The following is a 7,500-nucleotide window of genomic DNA, read 5'->3' on the forward strand; positions in this document are numbered from 1 at the left end:
CTGTTTCTGCAATATAGTAGGCCAGTCTCACCTTTCTAATAACCCTTTCTAATAAGCCCTTTCGATGCCTCGGTAGCAATATTTAGGCTATACTAGCCTAATATACTTCCAGGCAACAACACCATAACATAGCAAATAATGATGATAATAATAATGAGAAGAAGTAGCCTATGATGATGACGATGATGATGATGATCAAACATTTGTGTCAGAGTAGAGCCCAGATAATAAATGTCAGGGTGTGTGTCTGTGTGTGTTGTGTGTGTGTGTGTGTGTGTGTGTGTGTGTGTGTGTGTGTGTGTGTGTGTGTTTAGAGAGAGAGATGGCGAGGGAGAGAGAGCAGTGCAGTTTAGTAGCCTAGGCCTGTGTTTACTCTTTAAAATAGGCTAATAGTGACAGTAATTATTATTATTCTATAATTAATAATATAAAAAGTATATCATTATTATTATTATTGTTATTTTTAAAGTGTCATCACATAATGATAAGTCAACACATATTATCTTCATTAATACAATGTGAATTTCCAGTGGTGCTGGTAACAGGTTTGTGTTTGGCAGGCATACAACAAACAAACAAATAAGTAAATAAATACAACATTTAAAAAATAAGAACCCTCAAGAGCTTGCAGGCTTTATATTTTTGTATTTCTTTTTTTATTATTATTATTCATTTAATTGGAAAATCTCGACTATTGTAAAAGCTATTGTCTCATGTCTAAGGCTAAATATCACTAAATGACTGCTAAAAAACGAATTTTATTTATTTATTTGTTCTATTTCACGTTCAATTGTTATATGTTGCATCTATCTATCTATCTATCGATCTATCTATCTATCTATCTATCTAATTTATATTAACCAGCATACATAATTAAATTAAATTGAATTAAATTGTAATATAGCCTACAATAATTTAACATATTTTACGAGGTAATAACGAGTCGGTCAGAAATGTGTTAGCTCGTATATTGTCTGAGCATATTTTAATCACGTGTTTACTCCAAAATGGCATTGAATGGATCAAATGGGAAAATTGAATGATTAAATGAACAACTGGACATAAATCAGCGTATATGAGCTTCCAAGTTTAGCCTGTTTATTTTATCTTATCAGATTATTCTATGTACGATGGAGGAATATTAGTTTTTATCCTAATTGGCGCATATTTCTAATTATTTTATGATTAATCAATTATATCTAAACATGTCACAGTTTACTTTTAATATCCTATATTTTGTGGTTGTGTGTGGTTCTCCTTGGTGTTTCGCTGGGCCCATTCCTTCACTTTTGGCCCGGCTGAGACAGCAATTCTCCCAAACCTAAATACTTCCAAATCTCAAGTCTTGCTATTGTTTGCTTAGTATTTTATTATATTATTTTTTAGCGAAGTTATTACACGTTACCTATATAGGCCTACCGAAAGAAATGCATTTCTTCTATCAGAATTGGAATTGGCTTGCTTTTACTCTCTACATTTGAGTCAGTTTACAAAGACCCCTGCGCAATCCTCTCCAGTTCGCGCCAGTGACTCCCAAAGGTGGTTAAATTGCCCCGAAGACGGAGAGAATGTGAATGACCAGCGAGAACTCTGATGGGGTTGGCAGGCTCCGCCCGAGGCTTTCAGGGTGCCGGTTAGTGACCAGTTGACCCCCGCGCACTCAGTGTCCACCGGGGAAGGGGACGCGTAGGGGCTCGCACAGCGCGAGAGGCCCCGTTCACCTCTCTCCTACACTCAAAAAAAGGATTAGTTGAATTTACTTAAAAAAATCATGGAAAGTATTTCCACATGATTAAATAACTTACTTTCAACATTAAGCAATATCTTTGGTCCAACTTAAGGTACTTTGGTTAGTTCAACTTTATTTGTTAGGGTCCATTAAACTTGTTTGCAAGGTTTGGAGCCCACATAATTTACTTAGGTTGGGTTAACACAATCTATTTAAGTTGATTTAACTTATTGAAAACTACTTCAAATTAAGTTGCACAAACCCAAGTAAATCAAGTTGGTTCAAATGAATTACTTCATGCTGAAAGAGAGCAATTGAATCACATGGAAATACTTTCCATGATTTAATTAACTCTGTTCAAAGTATTACATTTAAGTTAACACCAAAAGGGGTAAACATTATGCAATGACAGGCCTAAAAGATAAAACAAATAACAGACAAAGATGTTTTTTGATATACAAACTGTATTTCAAGCCTTATATTCACATTACGGTTTAAGTGCACAACATTCAACTTTTATATTGAAAGAGCCTAACATACAAAAAACCCATCACAATATTGTAAAGCTATATTGCATGTTAAGGGTTCAAGTGCACATTTAAATGCTCACTGAAGTGCATATCGTGTGTTTTCACATAACAGATACAATTAAACATTGTTTAGAAAGTAGAAACTGTAGCTGCTCATATAAGTAAACACAGTCCAAAAGCAAATGGTACGTTACGTAGCTCCTATGATCCAAACGTCCTCGGGGGGGGGGGGGGGGGGGTGGGTGGGTGGGTGGGGGGATATGCCATCTGATGCCATATATGGTCTCTACCGTGTGACTACGAACCCCTGGCTGTAACAAAACATAAAGTGCTCATTATCTGTTATACACTATATTGCCAAAAGTATTGGGTCACCTGCCTTGACCCCCACATGAACTTCAGTCACATCCTATTCTTAATCCATAGGGCTCAATATGACATAAGTCCACCCTTTGCAGCTATAACAGCTTCAACTCCTCTGGGAAGGCTTTCCACAAGGTCTAGGAGTGTTTATGGGACTTTTTGCCCATTCTTTCAGCATATTTGTGAAGTCATACACTGATGTTGGACGAGGAGACTGGCTCTCAGTCTCTGCTTTAATTCATCCCAAAGGTGTTCTATTGGGTTGAGGTCAGGACTCTGTGGAGGCCAGTCAAGTTCATCCACACCAAACTCTGTCATCCAGGAACAGGCCATCCTGGGCTTGGCCTCTAAGTTCCAGTGAAAACTCTGAATGCTTCAGCATTAACCAAGAGATTTTAGACAATTCCATGCTCCCAACTTTGTGGAACAGTTTGGGGATGACCACTTCCTGTTCCAACATGACGGTACCAGTGCACCAAGCAAGGTCCATACAGACATGGATGACAGAGTTTGGTGTGGATGAACTTGACTGGCCTGCACAGAGTCCTGACCTCAACCCAACAGAACACCTTTGAGATGAATTAGAGCACAGACTGAGAACCAGTCTCCTCATCCAACATCAGTGACCTCACATGCGCTTCTGGGAGAATGCTCAAAATTCTCTTCAACACACTCTTGTGGAAAGCCTTCCCAGAAGAGTTGAAGCTGTTATAGCTGCAAAGGGTGGACCGACATCATATTAAACCCTATGGATTAAGGATAGGATGTGACTGAAGTTCATATGGGGGTCAAGGCAGGTGACCCAATACTTTTAGCAATATAGTAATAAACACATTCTATACTATTAAAATACATTCTGTACTATTAAAATTTGATTAGTAAAATAAATCAAATTAACTTGTGGAATACATACCATGTATTCCTTCACGACGCTCTAAGGGTCTTCATTCATATAGGCACAGTCCCTTGAGAGGAGAGGACATTCGTGGCAGACATCAATGCCAGAATCCTGTATATCAGAGAATAAAACAAACACACCTTGCAACAACCACACCATGGTACCTCATGCTGGCTATGGCAATTATTGATAGCACTTTTAATTTGCAAAAAATAAATGATCAAAACATTATCTCCCCATTGAAAGTACGAAGAATTTATCTGACCATGTTCCAAATCTCTAATGCCTGGTTGAACACTCATTTACAAGGTTATCATACCTCAGTCATAGATACTAAATGCCTTCATCAGGTTTGCAGATGGAGCATCCATCCAGTGATCCCTTGAATTCCGCACACAGCTATGGAAAAAAAAAAAACAACAACAAAAGTCATGTCATCAATTTTTAATTGTAGATTATGTAAAACAGAAAGGATTTTGCTTCACTTACCTCACGCACATTGAAAATGCTGGCCACCTCGTCTTAATTCAGCCATCATGGGTGCATCTCAGACTACTTCTTGATGTCGGTGGGCAAAAATCTGATCAACAACAACACCTGATCCTCATTATTCATTTTCTCCACCTCTGATAGGAGCACTATTTGTTTATTAACTTGCACTTTTCTTGACTTTTAGGCTACGTAATGAAAAAGTTCAAATCACAAGAGTGCACCTTTAACTTGTGGTCACTGGTAGCCTGGCACGCCCTCCCAGTGACGTAACACCTTCGGCGTTGCTGTCGCTGGTCTGGTCAACTGCTAATCGGGAAGGATTTCTGAATTCCCGAAATCTGCGGAACTGCCCCCTTTGGTCGAGAACCAATCAACTTTGAGCAGCTCCAACGGCTCTGGGTAGAGGCATGTTCAAGGCAGAGGAAAGAGTGTTGTTATTGGTTTAAACTCGGCAAACCGCTTTCTGACATCGACCAGTAGCAAATCGAGGCACTTAAATGAGGCGGGTCAACCAGCGCTGGGAGAAACCGTGTTAGCACAGGCTCTTGGTCAGACTGAAGTCTCGCAGAGCCTTTCAAGTCGATGGCAATCAGGCTAGGTCACTGGTACAGCTCTACTTCAGATAGGTGCAGTTGGAGGAACACTTGCAGTCGGACAGCAGATCAGCATACCTTGGCAGTGACCTTGATGTAATGGAGAAAGATGAATTAAAATCTTGAAAACTGATATCTTGAATGATCTCATAATTAGACTCAACATAGAGAGAGGTGGATAGCCTTCATCCTAGCTTAATAGGTCAGCCTCTAAACAAGAATGAATCTCAATCAGTGATACACATGGCTTGGGCGAGAAGCATTTTTAAGGTACCATTTTTCCACTCTTTATTGTGCTACAGCTTAATTTTCGCGGTCAAAAGACTTACTTTTAATTCCTCTTGTTTGCATCTATGTGCCCAACAATGCACTACATTGTTTGATACAATCAACAAGCAGAGACTCACATGTATCCACTTCAGCAATGTTAGTTAGTACATTGAACATTCCGAGGCTGCAGATATGTTTATCAGGGGTTTACCTTCACTGAGGCGCACACACATCCACTCACACCCACACAACCAAACCAACCTTAGGTAAACCTAAAACCTTTCACACTTCTTGACTTGTCACCACGCCACCTCTAATTACGTTCCACTAACTTGTGAAAAAAATAAATAATTGCTACTCATGGATTCTCTCAAACACAACCAGAGAACTAAGCTTCAGAAAATGTCTAAAAAACACAGTAGCATAGATACTGCTAGACTAGAGCAACATTTTTTGATAGCTAGCTGCTAACTTTAAAGCCGTTTGGTTTAGCTGTTGGTTGAAAAAAATATTTATCAACACCTAATAGAATACACACTGTATAAAAACTAAGAGTGGAATTCCCGTCTTATATAACATGAACACACATAATAACTACAGTTGATATAATTACCTTTTAGAGCTTAAAAAGCAGACTCTTCACCAGCACAGCACAGCCAGGACATTCAAAAGATGCATCGGCATTTCTTCGTGTATTTCAGGTGTTGGCATCCAGCCCGATCGCACACCCACGCCATCTAATGGTCAGGAGCAGGCTAAACTACATTCTTATTTTTTAAATTGATTGTTTCATGTTATTCTAACTTAATTGAATCGATTAAAATCTATGCAGTTGAACTAAAGGCAAATGTAACATGATTTATTTAAGTAAATGTTGTAACACAAAATTATTTAGTAGGAAATGCATGTTATACTTAAGTAAATGTTACAATCAGCTAATTTCCTTTTTTTGAGTGATTTATGCTGTGACAGGGCACTTTTCCAAACGTTAGGCCTATTATTAGTAGGCTATGGTCATCACTACAATCATCATCATGCAAGCCATTATATTTAAATATTCTCTCACGTTGTCCATGTATGTCACGGGCTCGATATCAGTGTCTCTTTAACGCTGTTTAGACGCAGCCTGCCGGCAGTTTGACACACATGCTGTGAATAATAAAAAGGGGTAATGTTTCAGCCACAGAACTGAAAAAAAAAAAACTTCTTTAAACTTTATTAGAAAGCTAACAATACGTTAATGGGCTTTTTGTGGAAAAGATTTGGGTCAGTTTTAACAACTGTTGGCCAGTCGCCCGTAGGCCGAGGCTTAAGAATGTCCATTAGCAGAAAGGGTAGGACATTCGGTCCGTTCCTGCCGCAGTAGGCCGACTCTGGCGTCGTCGTGGCTTAACGGATGGTGGAGTGACGCGAGGAGAACCATGTCATTAGAAACTCCAAGCACCGAATAACGTTTCTTGGCTGAACTCGACGCTTTAACGAGACATCCACGGTGATGACGGACGGCGCTGAAACGGCACCTCGTCCAGAGTTTCACATGACATCACCTGAGGCACTCAGGCAGCTTCTCGTCATTAAACCGAATAGGCTCAGGGTACGGCACATTTGCAATGGACCGAGGCTATATTTCTCAGGTGTTTAAATTATACTGCCTTCCCTCATTTTGAGCTAAAATATCTTACTCTTCCAGGGAAGTCCGTTTGATTTAAAATCCTTTCAACCTTTCTTTCTTTTCCCCCCTTTTTCTTTCTTTCTTTCTTTCTTTCTTTCTTTCTTTCTTTCTTTCTTTCTATCTAGGCCGACACAGTCAATCAAGGAAAAACGTTTTGCAACATTCAGCTGTGAAATGGATAGATTTGCTGAATTTAATTAGGTTATACTGACTCAACGTGCATAATATATAATATAATATTGTGTTATATAATTTTGTGTTAATACAATTTTGTGTTATGATATATTGGAAGTACCCTGCTTGTCAAAATGCTGGTTTTGCTCCATACCAAGTTATTTCTTTCTTTCTTTCTTTCTTTCTTTCTTTCTTTCTTTCTTTCTTTTTTTCTCTCTCTTTGTGTTTGTTTAGGTGTGTGTGTGTGTGTGTGTGTGTGTGTGTGTGTGTGTGTGTGTGTGTGTGTGTGTGTGTGTGTGTGTGTGTGCCGTGAGAAATGTAGCGTGTAGTATTATATATGCAATTGTCATCCGAGTTCCAGTCCTATTGGGAGAAGGGAAGGTTGGCCACTTGCTCTCTCAACAGCAGTGTGTGTGCAGCAGTGTGTGTGTGTGTGTGTGTGTGTGTGTGTGAGAGAGAGACACAGGGTTTGCGACTGACACAAAGGGAAGCAATCACTACAGTGTATCAAGCACGTGTTAGTACAGCAGTAAGTACCACTCGCATAGAATGGAGGGACAGTTCTAAAGTTCTAAAGTTCTAGAAGGGGATAGTCAAGCAGCAGCATGTCCAGCTCAGAGACAGCCCCCGCCACACACAAACACACACACCCACACCCACACCCACACACACACACACACACACACACACACACACACACACACACACACACACACACCTGTCCTCCATGCCCTGGCTATGTTCTGCCCCTCTATTATGTCCCTCTCGGCACGGTGCTC

At 39.7% G+C, this 7,500-nt stretch overlaps 1 long non-coding RNA gene across 1 annotated transcript; it reads right to left on the bottom strand.

Annotated features, from left to right (window-relative positions):
* Window positions 1-2,516: 2,516 nt before the first annotated feature.
* On the bottom strand, window positions 2,517-5,563 carry LOC134061913 (uncharacterized). Its single transcript, XR_009935401.1, has 6 exons — window positions 5,489-5,563; window positions 4,234-4,695; window positions 4,010-4,100; window positions 3,840-3,919; window positions 3,536-3,631; window positions 2,517-2,570 (listed from the first exon to the last, which is right to left on the bottom strand). It is a non-coding gene; the product is annotated as an uncharacterized LOC134061913 (long non-coding RNA).
* Window positions 5,564-7,500: the final 1,937 nt, after the last annotated feature.

The sequence above is a fragment of the Sardina pilchardus genome, chromosome 1 (genome assembly GCF_963854185.1).
Source record: "Sardina pilchardus chromosome 1, fSarPil1.1, whole genome shotgun sequence".
Taxonomy (NCBI): Eukaryota; Metazoa; Chordata; class Actinopteri; order Clupeiformes; family Clupeidae; genus Sardina; species Sardina pilchardus.